Source organism: Cheilinus undulatus, linkage group 10 (assembly GCF_018320785.1).
Source record: "Cheilinus undulatus linkage group 10, ASM1832078v1, whole genome shotgun sequence".
Classification (NCBI taxonomy): domain Eukaryota; kingdom Metazoa; phylum Chordata; class Actinopteri; order Labriformes; family Labridae; genus Cheilinus; species Cheilinus undulatus.
The window spans coordinates 997,501-1,018,444 of record NC_054874.1 but is presented as its reverse complement, the minus strand read 5'-3'; the positions used below and the strand labels follow the sequence as shown (position 1 = coordinate 1,018,444).

The 20,944-nt window shown below is 39.6% G+C and overlaps 3 long non-coding RNA genes across 3 annotated transcripts in view; all 3 read right to left on the bottom strand.

Moving 5' to 3' along the window:
- Window positions 1-11,054: 11,054 nt before the first annotated feature.
- LOC121516676 lies at window positions 11,055-14,880 on the bottom strand. Its single transcript, XR_005992503.1, has 4 exons — window positions 14,796-14,880; window positions 13,042-13,407; window positions 12,071-12,143; window positions 11,055-11,979 (listed from the first exon to the last, which is right to left on the bottom strand). It is a non-coding gene; the product is annotated as an uncharacterized LOC121516676 (long non-coding RNA).
- Window positions 14,881-15,882: 1,002 nt separating this feature from the next.
- Window positions 15,883-19,098, bottom strand: LOC121516675. The gene is made up of 5 exons (XR_005992502.1): window positions 18,989-19,098; window positions 18,738-18,873; window positions 17,650-17,734; window positions 17,245-17,521; window positions 15,883-15,968 (listed from the first exon to the last, which is right to left on the bottom strand). It is a non-coding gene; the product is annotated as an uncharacterized LOC121516675 (long non-coding RNA).
- An 81-nt stretch (window positions 19,099-19,179) lies between these two features.
- LOC121515926 overlaps window positions 19,180-20,944 on the bottom strand; it is a 3,617-nt gene continuing 1,852 nt past the window's right edge. Inside the window, exons 2-3 of the long non-coding RNA XR_005992427.1 lie at window positions 19,569-19,653; window positions 19,180-19,332 (exon numbers count right to left, since the gene is read on the bottom strand). This is a non-coding gene — a long non-coding RNA (uncharacterized LOC121515926). The remainder of the gene's footprint in view (window positions 19,333-19,568; window positions 19,654-20,944) is intronic.

Below are 20,944 nucleotides of genomic sequence, written 5' to 3'. Positions count from 1 at the left end.
TTTTAAACCCTGAAGCAGCTGGACTCCACAGCAGGTGTAACACAGGTGACAATAGACCAGGACCACCAGCCAGGGGCGTAGCTAGGGATTTAGGCCCCCAGAAAGACCATTACACAGACCCCTCATAACCAGCTGGTAAATGTTGAGTCATTTTTACAAATATCTATGCATTCTAATGTATTTTTGAACCATACTTTCTCCATTTATGAGTAATATTTTTAATAGGGTTAAATTAAATTTACTTTCATCATTTTGCAGCGCTGGTCTCCACTGTTTGGGTATTTTTAAGGGAGGAGTATTTTATTTTATTTTATACAAATTTTAGTTTGTTGACTGATTCAGCTAGTCTCTTTTGATTCAATAAAGACAATAATAAAGAAAAAAAAGTAAAAACAATCAGCACCCTTTATCCCCCTGTGCTACGCCCATGCACCAACCTGGACACCAGAAGACTGGAACTTTCCTGAGGAGTCTTGATTTCTGCATGTGTGGATATTTGACTGGTAAAGTCATAATTTAGAGTAAAAACATGAAAGTTTCTGATTTAACTTCAGCACATCATCTCCACCGTGACTACAGGTGCATCTCAAAAAATGAGAATTTCATGAAAAAGTTCAATATTTTTGTCACTCTTTTCTGAAAGGTAAACCCATATATTATACAGACTCATTACACAGAGTGAAATATTTCAAGCCTTTATTTCTTGAAATGTTGATGATTATGACTTACAGACAACAAAACCCAAAATTCACTGTCTCAGAAAATTAGAATATTACATAAAAAAGGATGTTTTACACAGAAATGTCAGGCTTCTGAAAAGTATGTTCATTTCCATGCATCAATACTTGGTTGGGCCTCCTTCTGCATGAATTACTGCATTTGCATTTTTTGCATTAATTGCTTGTGTTTCTTTTTACTTTTTTGTAAAGCACTTTGTGACCTTGCTGTTCTTGAAAGGTGCTATATAAATAAACTTATTATTATTATTATTATTATCAGTGTGGCGTGGCATGGAGGCGATCAGCCTGTGGCCCTGCTCAGGTGTAATGAAGCCCAGGTTGCTTTGATAGCGGCCTTCAGGTCATCTGCATTGTTGGGTCTGGCGTCTCTCATCTTCCATAGATTCTCTTTGATAACTCGTTTCTTTAAAGCATTTTGCCACTTTTTACCAATTTTTTCCCACTTCTGACTTTGTTTTGCCACCTTTTGCCGTCTCCATGATCCCCGGTTGGCTGGGCCCCAGAAAGCTCTCCCCTTCATCCCCCTTATGTACCACCTTGACTGTAACATCATTTAAAAAATCTATTTTGTATCGATGTGAATATGCTGTGCCCTGAGATTTTGGCTTAACCTAGGGTGTGTCTTGGGTGAATAAAGTTTAAAACCACTGCTCTAATGCTATGAGATGCTCCCTAGTGCATTTTTAAATGTTTTAACTTTGGTCTGAGCTCTGACCTGCTGAAAAGTGAGCGTTTGCTCTGACAGTGGTGTAAACCAGACTCTGGTCTTTTATGAGTCACAGGCGGCGTGGTCACACCAGCGCTGGGACAGCCACTTGGGCGTGAGTTTTAGTGACAGGCCGAGCAGAAAGCAGAGAAGAGCGAGCCTATGTGGGAGCTGTGTGTCAGTGTGAGAGCTGCAGAATGAGAGAACCATGAGAGTGACTCCTTTGCACCCTCAGCGTGTTTCTGTGTCTGTTAGTGACAAATGAAGAGCCAGGGAGGATGTCTGTGAGGGAGAGTTGGTGCTGCGCTGAAGAATGGCCCCTCTGTAGGGAGACACAGTGGTCCCGTTCACACCAGGGTCAGCTGCCTCAGCGCGCTAACACACGCACATACACACCACAAACACACACTCTGCTGGACTGGTATCCAACCCAAACAAGACAACATTCACAGAAACAATTGGATAAGAAAATTCCAGACTCATAGAGGCCGTTTGTCCGTCTTTCTCTGGCAGCATCATTTCTTTCTTGTGTGGCTGCAGATATTTCAGGTTTTCTCAGAGGAAAGAGGAGATTCCCACATTCAGGAGAGAGATGGGTTTAGATTAAAGAGTTGGTATTTTTGAAAGAAAGCAGATCTAGATCTCCGTCTCTGCATACTTTTAGAATTTTAGAGGCCATTTTTGAGTTTGTGCATGATATAAGTCTGTCCCTCTTTAAGGACCTTTACACCCATCAGAGACTGGATAACTACTGAGACTAAAAACCAGATCCACCAGAGCAGTGGTTCTCAATGTTGGGATTGGGACCCCATTTGGGGTCGCAAGACACTTAGAGGGGGTCGCCAGACGCCTTAAAAAAACAAAGAATATTTTTTAAATGTTTTTTCTCTATTATTTTCCACCCATTTTTATCAATTTTCGCTACCATATGTTGCTCTTTTAAACCCATTTTTGTCATTTCTAATCCATTTCCAAGACTTTTTTCTGACTGTTTTTCCCTCTTTCAATCAAATTCTTGCTGCTTACTTTCTATTGTTGTCTCTGTTGACCCATTATTATGGATATTAACCAATTTTTACCCCTTTTTGCCATTTTAACTACATTTGACTATTCGTTATGCCCATTTTGTAAGTTTTACCCACTTCTGCAAAGTTCCCTGCCTCAGTTAACCCATTTTGCCAGTTTAAAACACTTTTTCCCACTTTTTACTTCCATTTCAACAAAATTTCCGCCCATTTCTGCCACTGAAATCCCCTTTCACCACTTTTTATTCCTGTTTTTGCCATTTATTGCTGCCTCTCTTATGTATTTTTTTGCAGCCTAACCCTTTTCTCCTACTTTTAAAATCCCATTTGACAACCTTTTCCACCATTTTTTTGCCATTTTAACCCATTGTAGCTATTTTTAATCCATTTTAATTCTGTTTCTAAGAAAAAACGATGCAGATTTTTAAGAAGACTATCCACTATAAGATGTTTGTTGCTTTGTTAAGAATTGTTTTTATTCAGATTTAATATAAAATATGGTTATTGCAACTTAACTGTAGAGTGGACCATGATTTTGCCTGACCTAGTTTGCCCCTAGTTTGGCTGGGCCCAAGAAAACTCCCCCCTTATCTCCCCTTATAGACGGCCTCGTCTCCACATGACTGTTCTAGAATATTCATGGCTGTTCAGACACCTTCAGGTACAGTGGGGTCCCCGTTTTCTGGCACCTTTATTTTGGGGGTCATGGCCTGAAAAGGTTGAGAACAACTGCACTGGAGACCAAACCTTTAGAGAGGTACGTTAAAAACAGGGGTTTTGGTTTAGAAGTGGCAAAACAGGCAGAAAAAGTGGTGGAAAGGGTTTAAATTTGACAAAAAAAATGGGTTTTAAGTTGCAAAAATGAGTTAAAATTAGGCAAAATTTGTGTAAAGTGGCAACAGTGTAATTTAACAATGTTCTTAGTTTTTTAAGGCATCTGGAGACCCTCTCTCAGTGTCCTGTGACCCCAAATGGGGTCCTGACCCTAATGTTGAGAACCCCTGTTGTATGGAGCAGAATTTATGACAGGAACAAAAGACAGGACAAGTCTGACATGTTTTACACCCCTTTCCCCATGATGATGTGTAAATTTTAGCCGGTTTTCCAAAGATCTTGAGACGTTACTTCATCAACATGGTAAAGCAGCACTAATATTGTAAGAAAATGAGTTAAAATATTGATTGAAAAACATTTATGTTACCCATTAAAACAATACAACAGTAAAATAAATGGTATGGCTGCATACAGGGGCGTAGCTCGGGATTCTGGCCCCAGAAAGAATATCACACAGCCCCCCCTTAACTGGCTAGCCAAGCAACAAATGTGGCATCATTTTCTTACCATATAAATGCACGTTCATGTAGTTTTGAAGCATAATTCCCTCATTTATGAGCAATATTTTTACCATGGTTAAATTTTCGTGCATTATTTCGCAGTGCTGGACTGAACCATTGGACATTTTTACGGGTGGAGCTGAGGCCCCCTAGTATTTATTTTACTCTGTTTGATACACGTTTGAGTCTGTTGACCCGTTCATTTTGTTGTTTTTGATTCAATAATAACACTACTAAGAAAACATGTTCATTGCAGGCTCCTCTCTACCAGGTAGTCAGCTGTGCTACGCCCCTGGTTGCCCATTTTTTTCCACACATTCGTGACCCACTGAAAACTGCCCCACGACCCACTTTTGGTTCCCCACCCACCAGTTGAGAACCACTGACCTAAAATATAGTGTAGTGGCTATCTTTAGACCTTACTTGGCCATGTTCTACGTGTTGAGTCGGCATATGGCGACACACGGCCATGGTAAAACAACCATGTTGCTCCGCCGCCGTCACTCGTTTATTGACTTTGGCAGCATTTCACAATAAAACACTTCACTTCCTGTGTAAGTCACATGACTACAGAAGTCTTAAAGCATAACAACAAAACTTCAAACTAAGATATTGGAATAAATTATAGTAAATTTTCAACAATGTTCTTCTCATCTCACTGAAATTAAATATAAACACAGCTATTACTGGGAAATGGCGCTTACATATAGGTTGTTTGCAATCACGTGATCCAGAACATCCTGGGGGGGGCAGCCTTTAGGAATGAATGGGAACAGAGGAGAGCTAGTCCTTTACACTCTCCACACTTTATAAAACAGTGATTTTTACCACAGCTTAGACTGTTTATCTGGCCTGGAGACGATCAGGATCACAGTCCTGCAGATCTCCTACCATCCAGCATCATGTAGTCAGAAGAAGGGAGGCCAGAGTCTGGTCCAGAGCTCAGAGGCTAGCTGAGCCTCTTTAGCATATTGAAAAATACTCCTTTTGTCACAAACATGCTTTTAATCCGAACAGTGACAGACTTAACCTGAAAGCTTCGATAGGAAACATTTGAGAAACGGAAGAGGCTTTGAGACAAAGTCGGAGTGTGATTGGATGAACATTCTGTCTGTCACATCTCTGCCGGCCAATCAGAGCAACAAAACACAGGATGTAGCAGCTATCGAGCTGCGCGTGTGCAGGAATAACGGTAACTATGGCGACTGTAGACATGTCAGTACTCGACTTTGTGGTTTTAGAAAAGAAAACAACTCACTGCTGTTCTTCGTTCTTCTTTTAACGAAGAAATGTCGTCAAGTTCTGATCAAACTGGCGCTTTAGCAGCATCCACGCTAATCTCTTCCTCCATAACTGCACCAGCTCTTGCTGCTGCTTGTTTACGTCACGACTCTGCCGTGCCTGAAAGTACCGCCCCTCATCGCTGATTGGTCCTGTCACCTTCTAACCGGGCCCAAACGGTTCAGACGGGAGCTTTGAAGATGGATTTACCAGTGAGAAACAAGGAAACGGCCGTATCCATCCGCTTTGCAAGATTATAAAGTGTCACAGTGAGGCCCATTTTTGAGTTTTGTGTAAATTAATGTCAGTTTTGGCTTTTTTCTTCTGCTTTTTTGTTTTGTTCCAATGCACATAAAGGAAATAAACACGTTTATACCAAAAACATTTATTATTGCAACAATTTCTGGGAGAAATGGTGTATTTTCTGGAAAAATTACAGGGGTGCCGATACTTCCGTCCATGGCTGTAGACGCCTCATTGACTGGCTGGCTGTACGTTGACATAGCCGCCATATTGCAAGAGGCAAGTCCGCTAGTAAGACAATACAAGTCGACGAGGAGTACGTGAACTGTTGGAATAAGCACAGACGATTACATTCATTGATTTAAATGCAAGAACTGATACTAAAAACAACAAATGAACAAGACTTTGAGTAAGAATCTGCATTTTTGATCCAAAATTATTCAATTAGCACTTAAATTTCATCTCCACTTTCAGTGTCTTGAAAGAGACATTTAGTTTGATTTCCAGAAAATTGTCCGTTAAAAAGTCATCATTTAATGTTACTGCTCCTTTTAAAATTTAAAGGCAAGATAGAAATTAGATTAAAAACGGGTAAAAAAAAAACAAAAACAAAATATGTTCAATGGTGGATTTGATGTGGATTTAATTTTAATTTTTAAAGACCTTGACAAGCCACCCAAACCTCGGCTTGACAAGCTTCTGTCAGGGCTACTGGTCAGTCAAGAATAAAACGGGTAAAACCTCATAAAAATCTTTACTTTAACTCTTAATTATTAAACAATCACAACAGAAGCCTCATGTTCTCCGCAACATTTATTACACAAAAACAAAACACACAATATGCAAGACTTTTGACAAACAGGAAACTCATTTTTATTTTAAGTTATTTTATTTCAAGTCAACAGAGGAGGACACCTCAAAAATGTGGAGAAAACAAAACAAAAATGAAATGAGTTGGAATGAAGGCAGTCTATAAATCTGAACAATTTTAAACCAGTCAACAGGTTTGAGATTTTTAATTTTCAATATTTTTGGTTGGAATTTGTTATTTTGAACACCAAATTCTGAGACTACAGATTCTACCATTTGATTATTAAACACTGTACAAATTAATACAATATTTCATTGATTATCAAGGTTAAGATTTATTTTGATCTTAAACAGGTCAATAATTAGAGCTGAAATCTTCAACACTGACAGAACAAAGACGAGGAAGTGGTCAAGCCGCCATTGCTGTGGTGGTAACCCGTTCGAACATAGAAGTGTGTTTGAATGAGAGCATGTTGGCAACCAGTTACGGGATAGAAAAGAGAATCAGTCGACTTCTGAGCTGCTCTAGAAGTCATGAAGTGAAAGCACAAAGCTTTTTTCAGACCACAGTTACATTCTTTAAAAGGACAAAATGGCAAAAATATTTCCAACTGTTCTGTTCTGATCTGTAGAGGATTACTGGGATGCATGACATTATCGTCTGATATCAGTATGAGCAGATAGAAAGTTTGACATCTGCTGGTATTTGCTGTTTTTTAGTTACTGCTGGTATTTTGGCTGAGAATATCAGCATATTTTGACTGTAAATTTTCGACATAATCTAAAAAATTAGTGGATTTTTAGGTTTGTAAAACACGTAAATATTGGTATCCATACTGCTATCAGAATCTATCTGTAAACATCACCATATCAGCAAAAACCCACTATCATGCATCCCAAGATGTTTCCTAAAGTAACCTCATATCTACTGTTCTTGCAGGCATAGTGAAGTTAAAACTGCATGGACCAATAGATAGCTGGATTGAAACTGTTAGCTGCTGGTAAAGCTACCAGAATCAGATCATTTTAACTAAAGTTAGATTTATCAAATTACAGCCAACATTTTTAATCCAACAATCTCTGCTGCTGTCACAGTCAGCAGGCAACAGGAGACACCACTGTAGTGTAAATCCTGCAGCCATATAATGGCTGCAGGATTTACACGACAGTTACTGACTACTCAGGATTATTGGTCAATACCAGCAATTAGCAAGACTGACAAAAAACAATCTAGAGATGAGAGATTATCCAGTTGTCAATTAAAGTTCATTGTGATAAGACTTTATATGACAACTTCAACAAAAAATAACAGTGAACCAAAGATTAAACGTTAAATTGAGGAAATGCCATTAAGGCATTGTGACAAGGAAACCAGGCAGTTGGACCAAAATGGAAAAATTTAGAAGATAATAGAAAAGCAAATTATCAAGACAGTAAAACTCTAGACTCCGTAGAACAAAATACATTATGATAAATTTTCCCAAATCCTTCAGCTCTAGTTTGGTGCAAAATTATTCACTTGCAATTTTTTCCCCAAATTTTGTTTGCCATTTAATATGGGATTTTTAAATCTGTCATCTTGTGTTTTAATAAAACAAAGCAATAAATAATTCTGTATTATAACAGTTTATAATTATGCTTGCAAAATGTTGTATTAAAATGGTATTTGACACATTCAGGTTGAATAAAAATTGCACCTTTTGCAATCTGATATCTGCAGTGGGCCAGGCTGATTTCATCTAAATTTTGCCTACACCCAACTAAAAATCCAGAAAAAGAAAACAAAATAAAGAGTTAATGAAAATAAAGATAAATCCAAACAAAAATAGGCCTAACATTTTTAACAAAGTTAGTCATCGAATCCTGTTGTTTTGCCCCTGCTTCAGGGATAATGTGGTTATCTGTTCAAGACACGAGTCTATACTATACGAGTGTGAGACTTTATCCCCCAACACTGAGCAGTCTGAAGACGTTTGTTCAGGCAGACGTAGAGATATAGTAGTAGCAGAGATCAAGCACACTGGCGAGCTGGCACTCATGAGGTTTCATTGTAAAAAAAAAAACAAAAAAACCCCAGTTAATTCAATGAGATGACACTGATATGCAAGACCAAGCAAACAAGACATGCTGCGTTTCACTGTGTGCACACTGAAAGTGAATCCATGTGGTGGAATTCACTCTTTCCTTGTATAATTAAAGTAGCATTGTGTTTTAAAGGCAGCTAACAGACTGTGTCCTGACTCTACCACTCCATCTTTTTGTCAACCAGTGTTTCAGCACCAGTTCTTTGAATCCTGAGTAAATGAAGGCTGTGAGGTTAAGGCCAACCCTTCCTAGATCAGGAAGAGCTTCCTAGAAGCTCTTTCAAAGGGATCGGCTAAAGCCTTTAGCCAATGAAGTGGATGGCCCTCAAGCCAAGAAAACTGGGGGCCATTTTGGTAGAAGGCCCTCATGGCTCTTTGGCCCCCTGGCTGAGGTAGCTGGGGGCCGTTTTAGTAACGGCCCCCAGCTACCTCAGCCCTTCAGTCGAGGAAGCTGGGGCCATTTTAGTAATGGCCCCAGCTTCCTCGGCAGAAGCTGCTGGTGAGATGGTGGATGTGGCACCCCGTGTTGTCCAGTCCAGGCTGCAACAGGAGGACCGAGACCCCATTGTTGCTGCCTGTAGAGCCTCTGGCCACGTCCAGCAGAGAGGTCAGGACTACACCTGTACGTCGAGCTGCTGAGGAGCGCTTTAACGATCACTAGAGGCAACACCACCCCGAGCTTAATATCAGCAACAATGTGGCTTCCAGATGCCAGGAAACAGCCAGAGATGGAATTAAACAGAAATGAAAAAATGTGATGTCTGTAATGGGATGCTGTCAGACCATCACACAACCTGAACAGTGCAGAGCACAGACCCCCGAGGAGGTCTTCACCATGACACATAGTTACTGGCCTCAGATTCGCCAAGTCCAGGCCTGTCACATGATCACCAGTGGACTTGTCAGACACACAGAACACAAAGGCATTGTGGGGCTGCAGTTTCAACTAAACTCCCTCACTCAAATCCAATAATGCTTACAAAACCTAAAAGTCAAACAGGTTTCAATCTACACCAACACTGTCTTGCAAGGCCAGTAAAGCCTTTATCTAACCATCTTGCTGCTTTGAAAACGGCAGGTGCAGGTGGCATCTGGTCATCCCACAGGCTCAGAATCCCGAAACCTTATAAAGGTGTACCTAACAAACCCCTGAGCCAGCAGGACAACCAGACACTACCCACAGATGCTGCATGCAAAGGGCACAAGATGCTACTCTACCAGTCCGGCACTTATGTGCCAACACTACACCCTGTGCTACTTCCCCTGGGGAAAGACCCTATCACCTTACCTGAGACACGACTTAAACAGCTGACTACACCTGTCCCACTGGATCACACAAGATCCTAGCAAACAAACATCCCACCTGTGAAAATTTGAGTTCCAGTGCACAGTGAAAAGACCCATCTCTGGCAAAGATGTGATCAACCACAGCCTGGTAGTCTGATTCACATTCAAGAGTCAGAATCAGAGAACCATGCACACTAATCAGTCAGCCATCTGTCTACAGGTTGTCCTGAAGAGTCTTCTCAAACCCAAATCCCCATGCCTGGTGTCCACAAGGCCTGCGAGGCTTAAGGGAGAGTCCTGCGTCTCAGCATACAGCAACCACAGAACCATGATGCACCGAGAGCTCAGGGGTTTGTGTAAAAGGTACACAATTATATGGTTTCGGGATTCTGAGCTGTCAGGACACCAAGGCATTCTCTGCAGTCACAGTACGCCCAGACTCAAGATTCTACACCTCAAGCCTCACTGGCCCTGTAAAGCACCATGCACAGGGACAATGGGCGTGACAAGACCCTCCAGGATAACCCACAGACAGACAGCTAATGATCAGTGCAGATGCTTCTCTCACCCCAACTCTGAATGTAAATGAAGACCAACCAGGAAGCAGATGATCACAAGTCTGTCTGAGACGTTTCTTTCACTGTACCCAGGAAGTCAGCCTTCCACAGGTGGACGCCTAAACACCTGACTACACAACCACTAAGTTACAGTCAAACCTACCCGTGGCCACTCAATGACCAGCACAAATCAAACATCACATCATCCAACACGTTTGTGTCCTGTGGTTGTGACAGTGCCGTGGATGACCACGCCACAGGTCGAGTCAGGACAAAAATGAGGCCAGGAACTCTACGCCCTGGCTCAGACCACCTCGGTGTCTACAGTTGCAGCTGCCCAGGCTGTGAAACAGACTGAGGACACAGACAGGAAGCAGCTGATGAAACCTCGGCAGTGTGCTGCCTTCTGTGATCGCCGCGATCACACAGCGGCGCGAGGTACAGGCGTAGCCCTGGCCTCCAAGCTGAATATGGCCGAAGGCTCAACAGGCAGCACCAATTTTTGGTCCCGGCCATCCTGTGGCAGCCTGGGCGGGCCCTACTGATGGTGCCACACCCACCAAATCTCCACTTCAACCTCACCAGCAGCTTCTGCAATTTTTAAGGAAATTTAATTTTGTGTACGGTTTTATCTTTTTTTTGTTATCAAACTGATTAAAGTGATATTTTTTAGGTTATTAGACAAAGGACTTCATTTCATGTACTCTTTAATATTGGTTATTAAAATTTGCCCTTGTGAACATTGAGAGCCTTTTGTGAGCCAAGGAACCATGTGGACTGTATGAATGTCTAGAGTTTAGGGCTGACAGCCTCAAGTCGATTGGTCGAATAATTGGTCGATGACCTCATGTTCAACCAAAATCCAATTGGTCGAACAATCGCATGTGCCAATTTAATTGGAAGAACTCATTTTTTTGCAGGGGTGAGAAGGGAGACGTCATGTGTTTTTATTTTTTCAGTTATCTACTGTTAAAAAATATAATTTACAAAAAAAATAACTATGAATATAACTACTCAAATATAATTTACTTGTGCCTTTAAGGGTAATTAATTACAGGTTAAATACCCAGAAAGTCCAAACAACGTCACTAGGACCCTCCCACCAAAGCCTGTGAAGCACGTTTATACTCCGTTTCCCGTTAACTGACGACATGTCAAAAAAGTCAGTGGTGTGGCAACATTGTTAAAAAGGATTATTTAATTACAACATAAGATGGTTATACTGCAAAAATTGTAAGATTTTTAAGTTCATGTTGGGTTCATTTTGAATTTTAATTACCACTTAAATACAGTGACTACAATGTCAGTTTTAAGTTTGATGTAAAAATGACATGAAGGTTTTTTTTTTTGTCTGTCCCACGACCAATCGATTAATTGATGATCTGGTGCAATTTCAGTCGACCAAGTTTTTCTTTGGTTGACTACAGCCCTACTAGAATTTTCTTATTTGGGTGGCCTACATGGAGGAACATTTGAATGAAGCATTTTTCTATCTCTGCTACCAGTTCCTACCCACTTACTGACCTCTGATATCCCCCAGATTTTCTATTTCTGTGACATAACTTTTAAAGGGCTTAACAAAACTGTGCATGCCCAGTTTATGCTGCCATTTTTAATGCTACTTACTTTTTCTAAGTGCACACAGTTACTGCAACAGTACATTTGGCCTGCTGGGAAACCAGAGTGGACGTCTGGCCTTTTTAAAAAGAGAGAACCATGCCCTCCTAGTCCAGGCAGTCATTCCATAGATATTCATGAGGAGGCAGCGTCCTCCTGGCCAGACTGGTTTCCCTTTTGTCTTGTTTTTTTCTTGAGTGTAGTATTCTCAAAGAAGCACTACACTTCCAGAGGACGCTTACTGATCTGAGTGTGTCAACATCATAGATCACCACTCCATCCTCTTCAAAAGAACCTAGTAAGGGGAAAATGAAAAAAACATTTTAGAATAAAGAAAACATTCCAGTGTTATTACAAATATCTTGAAGTTCAGTGTAACCACTAACCTGATATTTCATCAAGGTTCACGGCACAAGGTTCTTCATTGCTGATGTGTGATGGACTTCATGTGACAAAGTGCTAAAAAAAAAAAAAATAGGATCAGAATATCTCAAATACACCTGCAGATGTTTAGCATTTAATTTCATTCATTTACAGAAGTTTGAATGAAAGTTTGACAGTTTAAAACTTCACCTTCTTTGCTAAAAATAAGAAATTGCACAGCTTATTGTAAGCAACTGATTTGGTTTGTTGCAGGGACAACTTTTCACGTCTAGAGCTGCTGCTACAGGTAAAGCCTCTTCTCAGTGCCATTGGTCATACACCAACAATAATCAAGTTTCATTTACGATTTTAGCTTTGCACAATCATGAATAAGAGACAACAGTGTGTTAAAGTCCTGGTTGTCAGCAGTACTGAGAGCCCATGCATGGCTAACTTGGCTTGTACACATGTTTAAAACCTCTGAAAGGATGCAAACTGCCCCTTATAGTCCAATTTTCCTCAGGCACTCTCAGTCTCACGGCTGTGCCTCCACATTATTTACTATTCAGTCAATTCGGAGATATGACGATAACCAAACCGTTGTGATGTCATCTGTGTTAACTCTACATTAAGGTTAGACCAGTATGGATTTTTGGGGGCCGATACCGATATGAAGGAATAAAAAATACTGAGTGTTTAAAAGACAGTTTTACAATATCTCAATTGTTTACAGTTGGGCATGGGCCAACTATCTTAGGCCAGGCTTGTTTTTAATTAGCTTTGCCAAGAAGTTAACTGTAGGAGGGATATAAGCAGCTGTATAGTTGGAGATATTGCAAAAGATAGCATGCTTACATTGGGCATAATTTACATTTATTTTAAGAGAGTGTGGCACATAAAGGATTACACTATTCATTTGTCAAGCAGACAACGTCACAGCTTAGTGCACAAAACTGAGCACATGTATAGCGTGAAAGTCAGACCCAGCAATTACATCATTGGTTTTGTCGTCCAGTGCCTGTATGTGGGCCAGGAGCGGAGTGTTTTCCAGACCTCAGCTTGGACAAAGGCCTCCCCCGCCATCCTTGGTGTCTCTTCCTCCTCTGAGTTGAAGGACCCATTGGCAGGGGAAGTTCAGGGCTCCAGATGCAGCTCTGGTAGTGGAACTCCAGGAGAGCATTTAGGGATAATTCCCAAAATGTGTCACTGTGATGAGAAGAATCGCAGCGCTGCAGGAACTCTGGACAGCATGAATGCAAGTCAAGGTGGCCTTGGAGGTCACTTCTTATCAAGATTGTTGCTTTTCCTCCTTCATGTGCTCACAGGTTTAAAGGGCAGTCTCCCTCTCTGTGTCAATGGTCTGCAAAACACAACAGAACTGACTCATTACTCTCTTACTAGAACAGAGGAAAGGATTGCTGATGCACATGGTGCCTTTGTTTCGTTTCCTCCTATAGTAGGGCTGAACAATATGCAAAAATAATCTAATTGCAATTTTTTTCCAGCAATATTGCGATTTGAAATGTGATTATTTAGGTTCCTCATTTTTTCTGTTGTTCAACAAACATAAGCAAGAAATCACTCTATATTATAACAAGTACGATATTAGATAAGGTAAACTAGGGCTAAATTTAGAATAAATGTGTCTTACTTCCATTTGGCTCAAATATAAATTTTGATATCAATTGCTTAATTAAAGGGGATGATCATTTCTCATATTCTCATTCTGATGAAAAATAAATGCATGAGCAAGAAAAGTAAAATTTTTGTTAAAAAAAAAAGATACATGAAGGTTTGAATGACGTATAAAATATTGATACTCAACGCATGGCTCGAGAGCCACATGTGTTTTTTTGGTCTTCATTTTAAATATTATTCCCCCACAAAACCTTAAATAAGGGAAACTTTTTTCCCACTTTTCACCCTTTTGCCTTTGAAAACCACCTTTTTGCCTATTTTTGCCTATTAGGGCTGTCTTTTGCCATTTTGTAACATTTTCCTTACTTTTTGCCCATTTTGACACTTATTTGCAACTTTTTGGCCCTTTTTGTCTTCATTTTCACATATTTAAGCTATCTTTGTCATTAAATACCACTTTTCCTAGTTTTTGCCCATTTTAGCCAATCTTAACTGCTTTTTGCCCATTTTAGTCACTTTTCACTCTTTTTTCCACTGTTTTGACACTTTTGGACCATTTGATGCCAACTGTAACTCATTTTTTGTCACTTTTCACCCATTTTTGCTACTTTCTGACCCTTTTTCCACTTCGCACCATTTTCATCCCTTTTTACCCATTTTGGTTGCTTTTTGACCATTTTTGCCACCTTTCACTAATTTTTATTGCTACTTCAAGCCGTTTTTGCCACTTTTCGCCTCTTAGATTGTGGCTCTTTCGAAAGTATTTTTCAACTATTTGGCTCTTTGGTTGAGCAGGGTTGAGTAACACTGGTATAAAGGATAAGAAAAAGAAAAAAGATTGTATCAAACTGATATTTTCACACTTTTCAGGTTAAAGAAATATTGCACTGTCTGCGAATTGAATATTGCAGCATGCTATATTGCGATTTATTCTAATTTGCGATTGATTGCCCAGCCCTACCTCCTGGTATAAAGAAAAGGTACATTTTTCTAATTCAGTTGCTCATTTTTATAAATCAGTCACAACAACACAAAATACAAAGATTAATAAAAAATCTGCATAACTTTTAAATGTAATAGATAGAAAATTGCCATTTATTCTGTTCTTACCTTGGAATGCAGATGGGTCATCCCATCTCTGCAACAAGACAAAAGTGGTTGACTCTGTCCTTGACATGCCACAATGATGTCCATCCTGCAGAAGCAACAAGAGGGTACAGTGCAGTTAACCCTTAGAGCTCACTGCCATGTCTCGTCTGGACATTTTATCTTAAAAAGCTTGTAAAACATCAAACCTGTGGAGCACAGTCAAGCTTTTAACATTTTTTTCTCAGGACAACCTGGGATTTAAGAATATATCTACTACAGTAATGTTAATTTAATTTTTAACAAGTTACAGAACTCTAAAGACAAAAGAAAAAAACAATTGGAATTTGAAACCCAGCGATTTTTTTTTTACAACAGAAAACATTAGTGACTAAATCTTTTCTTAGCACAGACTTGTTCTCCATCTCTTGGGGACAAAACAGTAAAAAAAAAATTATGACTAACACTTTTCAAAATATCTATCCTTATCTTTGGACAAAGAAAGGTCGATACATTTTTTTGCACTTATATTTGTGCCAGTCCCAAAGCAGCAGAGACGCAACTGGTTGACTACAACTCCCACAATGCATTGCGGTAAACAACATGGCAATGCCCCGGGCAGAAAGCCGAAGTAAGTGATCGAAAATGGATTAAAAACAGCATCCTTTAGGGCTACAGAGACATTGAGGTTAGCAAACAAATGACAGGAAAGTCAGCTTTCAGAGGCTATGACTTATTTTTCAAAAGTTATCAACGTTTTTATAAACTTTTCACTTCTTGTTATTTACGACGACACCGACCTCAGAGACCCTGGAAAGTCGGCCAAGTTCCGGGCTCGCTAGAAAATGTTCTGTAAGAGCTACGAATGCACGGAGAACACAATCAGAAAGGCATAACGGAGAGCTTTCAGCCCTGAGCAACATCAATATACAATCTGAAATCTAATGTAGCATCTATTTATGTTTTCTAGGCTTTGTGATTCGGTTGAGTCATCCGTTACTTCACACAAAGAAAGAGACTGTGGACTCCTGCACAATACCATCTGCACACAACAACAATCAATAATAGAAACACATTTTACCTGAAGTTCAGGTACTTGGACATCTTTAGCCCCATGTGTTAGTGAGGGTGAAACTAGTCCTGGTCCCTGCAGGGCAATTATGCTCATTCCAGCAACATGGAGGAGGTCCAAAGGTCCTAAAATAAAAGAAAAGCATATTTGCATGCTAAATATCAGCCCCAACCACACAAAAAATACAAATAAATAAAATCTGAATCACTTTGTATGCAGGGTCCAAAACTAACTTTTTCACTTACCAGCCAGGCAGATATTTTACCAGCCAACCAAATAAAAATTGCTTTAAAGTGTTGTAATTTGCAATCAGTATTATTTAACATGTCATTTGGGTCTTGTATGCGATTCTCAATCAATATTTTAATAGTACGCACTAATACTAGCAATAATGTATGCTAAAAGAGACAAAAAGTGAGTAAAAAGACCCTTATTATGTGTAGAACAACAAATGAACTTGCTTCTGTCGATTCTTGTTTCTATAACGTCACAATTCCAACTCTTCTTCATCTGGGCTGGGCAAAATGACTCAAGAGAAACTCTGGTACAGTTACTTTAAATTTTATTTTTGATTTAACATTTATTTATTATTCTATTTTTCTTAGAAGTTTACTTTTCTTATGTTTGGTTTAGTTTTAAACCTTATGGTCCACTGAAGAGCCTACAACCAATCAATTTATTTATTCATTTTGTATACAGTCTTCATTAACAATCTACATGGACCAAAAAGAGACAACAGAAAAAACTGTCTAGGCGCCTTCACAGTGTGGTTAATCTGTAGTCTGGACATGGAGGCGTGAGCATCTCCTGCTCTGACCGCAGCTGAGAGTGACTGCTGCGAGGAGCTGGCTACCTGTCAGTGCTTTGGGATGGGGAGAGGCCCACGGCAGTGCCCACTGCTCACTGAGAGGCGCTACAACGATACGTGCTTTCACGTCAGAGTCTTCAAAGATCTCCAGTAATACCAGAAAAAGTCGCTAGATTTGTCGTTAGTCGCTTTTTTGAAAAGAGTCGCTAGAGGGGTCTGAAAACTCGCTAAATACAGCAACAAAGTCGCTAAATTGGCAACACTGCAAGGAGGTAAGAGTACAGTAACAACCAGCTATCCACCTCGGCGTGCTGTGAATGACGTCATGACTGACGCACTTACGTGACCAAAGATCGTCTCGGCCTGAAATACACATTACTCTGTCAGGAAACCAGCTGATACCAGCATCATTCTCCAGTAACAAACAAATGAATTTTTCGCTGGTAAAAAAAAATAACTCGCCAGAGTGGCAAGTGGTCTTAAAAATCTACCAGCCAGAGACAAAATCTACCCGTAATTGGCGAGTGGCGAGTGTTAGTTTTGAACCCTGTTTGTATGTCATTGATAGAAAAATGCAATTTTCCTGTTCCTACCATGAAATGCAGATTAGTCATCACATCTCTGCAACATGACAGTCTGGTTCACTCTGTCCTTGACATGCCACAATGATGTCCATCCTGCAGAAGCAACAAGAGGGTACAGTGCTGACCAGAACATCAGCAGTCTTCCACTTATACAGGAGTGGTGTATGGGCCAGTCTGGGTCGTACCACAAGAGTAGAGAGAGTCTGCTCCCTCTCTCAGCCCAGGTCTTTGTCCAACTGCAAGGCAATCATGCTCATCACAGCAACAAGATGGAGGTCCAAAGCTCCTGAAAAATACAAATGTATTTATTTGCATGCAAAAAAATCTGCCCCAACCACATTAAATTTAATAACCGTCTGTTTTTAAATAACTTAGTTTGTAATGGATACAAAATTGCTATTTTCCAGTACGTACCATGTAAAGCAGATAGGTCATCACTTCTCCGCAACATGACAAGAGTAGTTGACTCTGTCCTCGACATGCCATGGTGACATTAATCCTGCAGAAGCAGTAAGAGGGTACAGTGCTGTTAACCAGAAATTCAACAGCCCTCCATTAAAAAAAACAAAACAAAACAAACAAATAAAAGTACTGCGAGTGTTAACCCTCAGGCATCACTAGGGACATTTTGTCCATTTTCCTCTTTCTCTACTCTTCATTCTGGCTGTGTTAGTGCTGATGGTCTAATTGTTTGCAACAAAGTTTCTTTCGAGGAAAATGTTTTAATTCAAATTTCAATATCTCTAATAGGTCAGGGGAACACTGAAACAAATTCACCACCCTTTAAAGCCATTAAAGACAAAAATGTCCTCTTCCAAAAATTTGTTATAAAAACTTAACAGATTCATATTTTTTCTGCTTTTTTTGCATAAATCTCTTAAACAACTTCAGCTGTGCTCAAAACTAACAAACATTCAATCATTTGTAGGATTTTAACCCTTTAAATTTTGGTCAAATCTTTTGATCAACTTCAGGTCTGATCAAAATCAATTATTGAATAATTTTCAGGGTTTTAACCCTTTAAATGCCAGTTTGATTACAGGAGGGTCATATTTTTTCCAATAAAAAAAACACACTAAACAGTAATTATTTTCCAGATAACTACTGTTGGGGGGGCTAAATCAGTCCTGGGTATGTCAATATTAGCCAAAATATTGACTTTGATGCATATATAGTTTTTGCGTAGCATCCGATTTCAAATTTACCATCCTTTCAAGTCACTCGTGGACAAAAATGTCCAACTGACTCCCATTCAAACCACATTTTTTGATCTTCAAGTAATCAAACTGGGTTAAAGGGTTAAAATCCTCAAAATGATTAAATGTTTGGTAGTTTTGAGCACAGCTGAAGTTATTTAAGAGATATATGCAAAAAAAAGGCAGAAAAAATATAAATTGTTAAGTTTTTGCAGCAGTTTTTTGGAAGTGGACATTTATGTTAAAAAGACTAGACTCCTGCATCAATACCATCTGCAAACAACAACTAAAATGAACAATATTTACCTGAAGTTCAGGTACTTGGGGGCATAGTGCATGGTGAGGGTGTAGCAAGTCCTGCTCCCTCTCTCAGTCCAGGTCCTTGTCTGACTGGCTGCAAGACAACCAGGCTCGTCAGCAACATGGAGGAGGTCCAAAGGCCCTAAAATATAGAAATATTTTTTTTGCATGCCCAAAATCTTCCCTAATCACAGAAAAAATATACACTAAAAAATCTGCACTACTTTGTAGAAAATTGGTATTTATCCTGTTCTTACCATGAAATGCAGAGGAATGTTTTCCAGACCTCAGCTTGGACAAAGGCTTCCCCCGCCATCCTTGGTGTCCCTCCCTTCTCTGAGTTGAAGGACCCATTGGCAGGGGAAGTTCAGGGCTCCAGTTGCAGCTCTGGCTGTGGAACTCCAGGAAAGCATTTAGGGATAATTCCCAAAATGTGTCACAGTGATGAGAAGAATCGCAGCGCTGCAGGGAACTCTGGACAGCATGAATGCATGTCAAGGTGGTCTTGGAAGTGGCTTCTTATCAAGGTTGTTGCTTTTCCTCCTCCATGTGCTCACAGGTTTAAAGGGCAGTCTCCCTCTCTGTGTCAATGGTCTTAACTCTGCAAAACACAGCAGAACTGATTCATTACTCTTACTAGAACAGAGGAAAGGATTACTGATGCACATGGAACCTTTATTTTGTTTCCTCCTGGTATAAAGAAAAGGTACATTTCTCTAATTTAGTTACTCATTTTCATAAATCAGTCACAACAACACAAAAATACATAGATTAATACAAAATCTGCATAACTTTAAAATGTAATAGATAGAAAATTGCCATTTATTCTGTTCTTACCTTGGAATGCAGATGGGTCATCACATCTCTGCAACATGACCGCAGTGGTTTACTGTGTCCTTGACATGCCACAATGATGTCCATCCTGCAGAAGCAACAAGAGGGTACAGACCTGTTAACCATTTGCGATATATACCGTGAAAAAAACTTTCCAGAATGAGAAAACGGCATTTAGATAACAACAACAACTGCGACGCACTCGTAACTCGCGTGCAGAAACATAAAAAACATGGCTGAAGGCGGAGTTGAAACAGAGGATGAGTTTGTTGCTGAATGAGGAGCTACCTCCATTATCTGGAAATGGTTTAGTTAGAGGAAATCAGACGTGCAGCAGACAACGGTAATTTGCACAGTGTGCTTTATTTTATGATCCCCTATTCCTCAGTTTTACAGCTGCGGTGATTACGCACGGCCCCAGCGTTTATACGAGGAAATAACGGAGCGCTTAGTCTAATATTTAGAAAGATATGAGCAATAAACTCGCATCTCATGTAGATTTTCTGTAAGGTTAGCATAATTAAAACATTTACAACAACACAGAACAGTGATCATCAACTGGCGGCCCGGGGGCCATATCAGGCCCTCCAGAGCTTCCTGTCTGGCCCCTGAAAGACCATCAAATTCAGAAAAAGAGAAAACAATTAATATTGACATAGTTTTAGAATAACTTAACATTTGATCTGTTTTTACTGAAATGTACTTTTCAGTCATACTTATATATATATATTTAAAAAAAAAGGATAAGGTTGGCAAAAGTGTTACAAGAATAATGGGTGATAAATGGTAAAATGAGTTGTGGAGTGGCACAAAGGGACAAAAAAATTGTGAAAAAAGTGATGAAAAGAGGGGAAAAAGGGGCAAAAGTAATAAAAAACGGGTTAAAAGTGTCAAAAATAGTGCAATTAATTAATGACAAGGGGTTAAAAAGTGGAAAATAGAAGAAATGTGGCAAAAATTGATAAAAGAGTGGAGGATAAAGAGGATAAAATATGCAGAAAAAGAGGTTTAAAATTGGCAAAAGAACTGAAAAAAAGATTAAAGAGGCAGAAAGTATCAAACATGGGTTAAAAGTGGCAAAAAAGCAGAAATAGCCTGGCAAAGATGCCAAAAGGGTTAAAGAGGGGGAAAGTGGTGAACATTGATTTAAAAGTTGAAATAACTGTTGAAAAAAATTAATAAAAAGGGGTTAAAAGTGGCAAAAATTGATAAAAGAGTGGGTAAAACATGCAGGAAAAGGGGTTAAAATCTTTCAAAAATTGGTAAAAGAGGAAAAAAATGGGCAAAAAGTATCAAAAAGGGATTAAAGTTTCAAAAATGGGGAAGGGATAGAGCTCACTGGTAATGACTAAAAATGTCCTGCGTTTTGAAAGAAATTA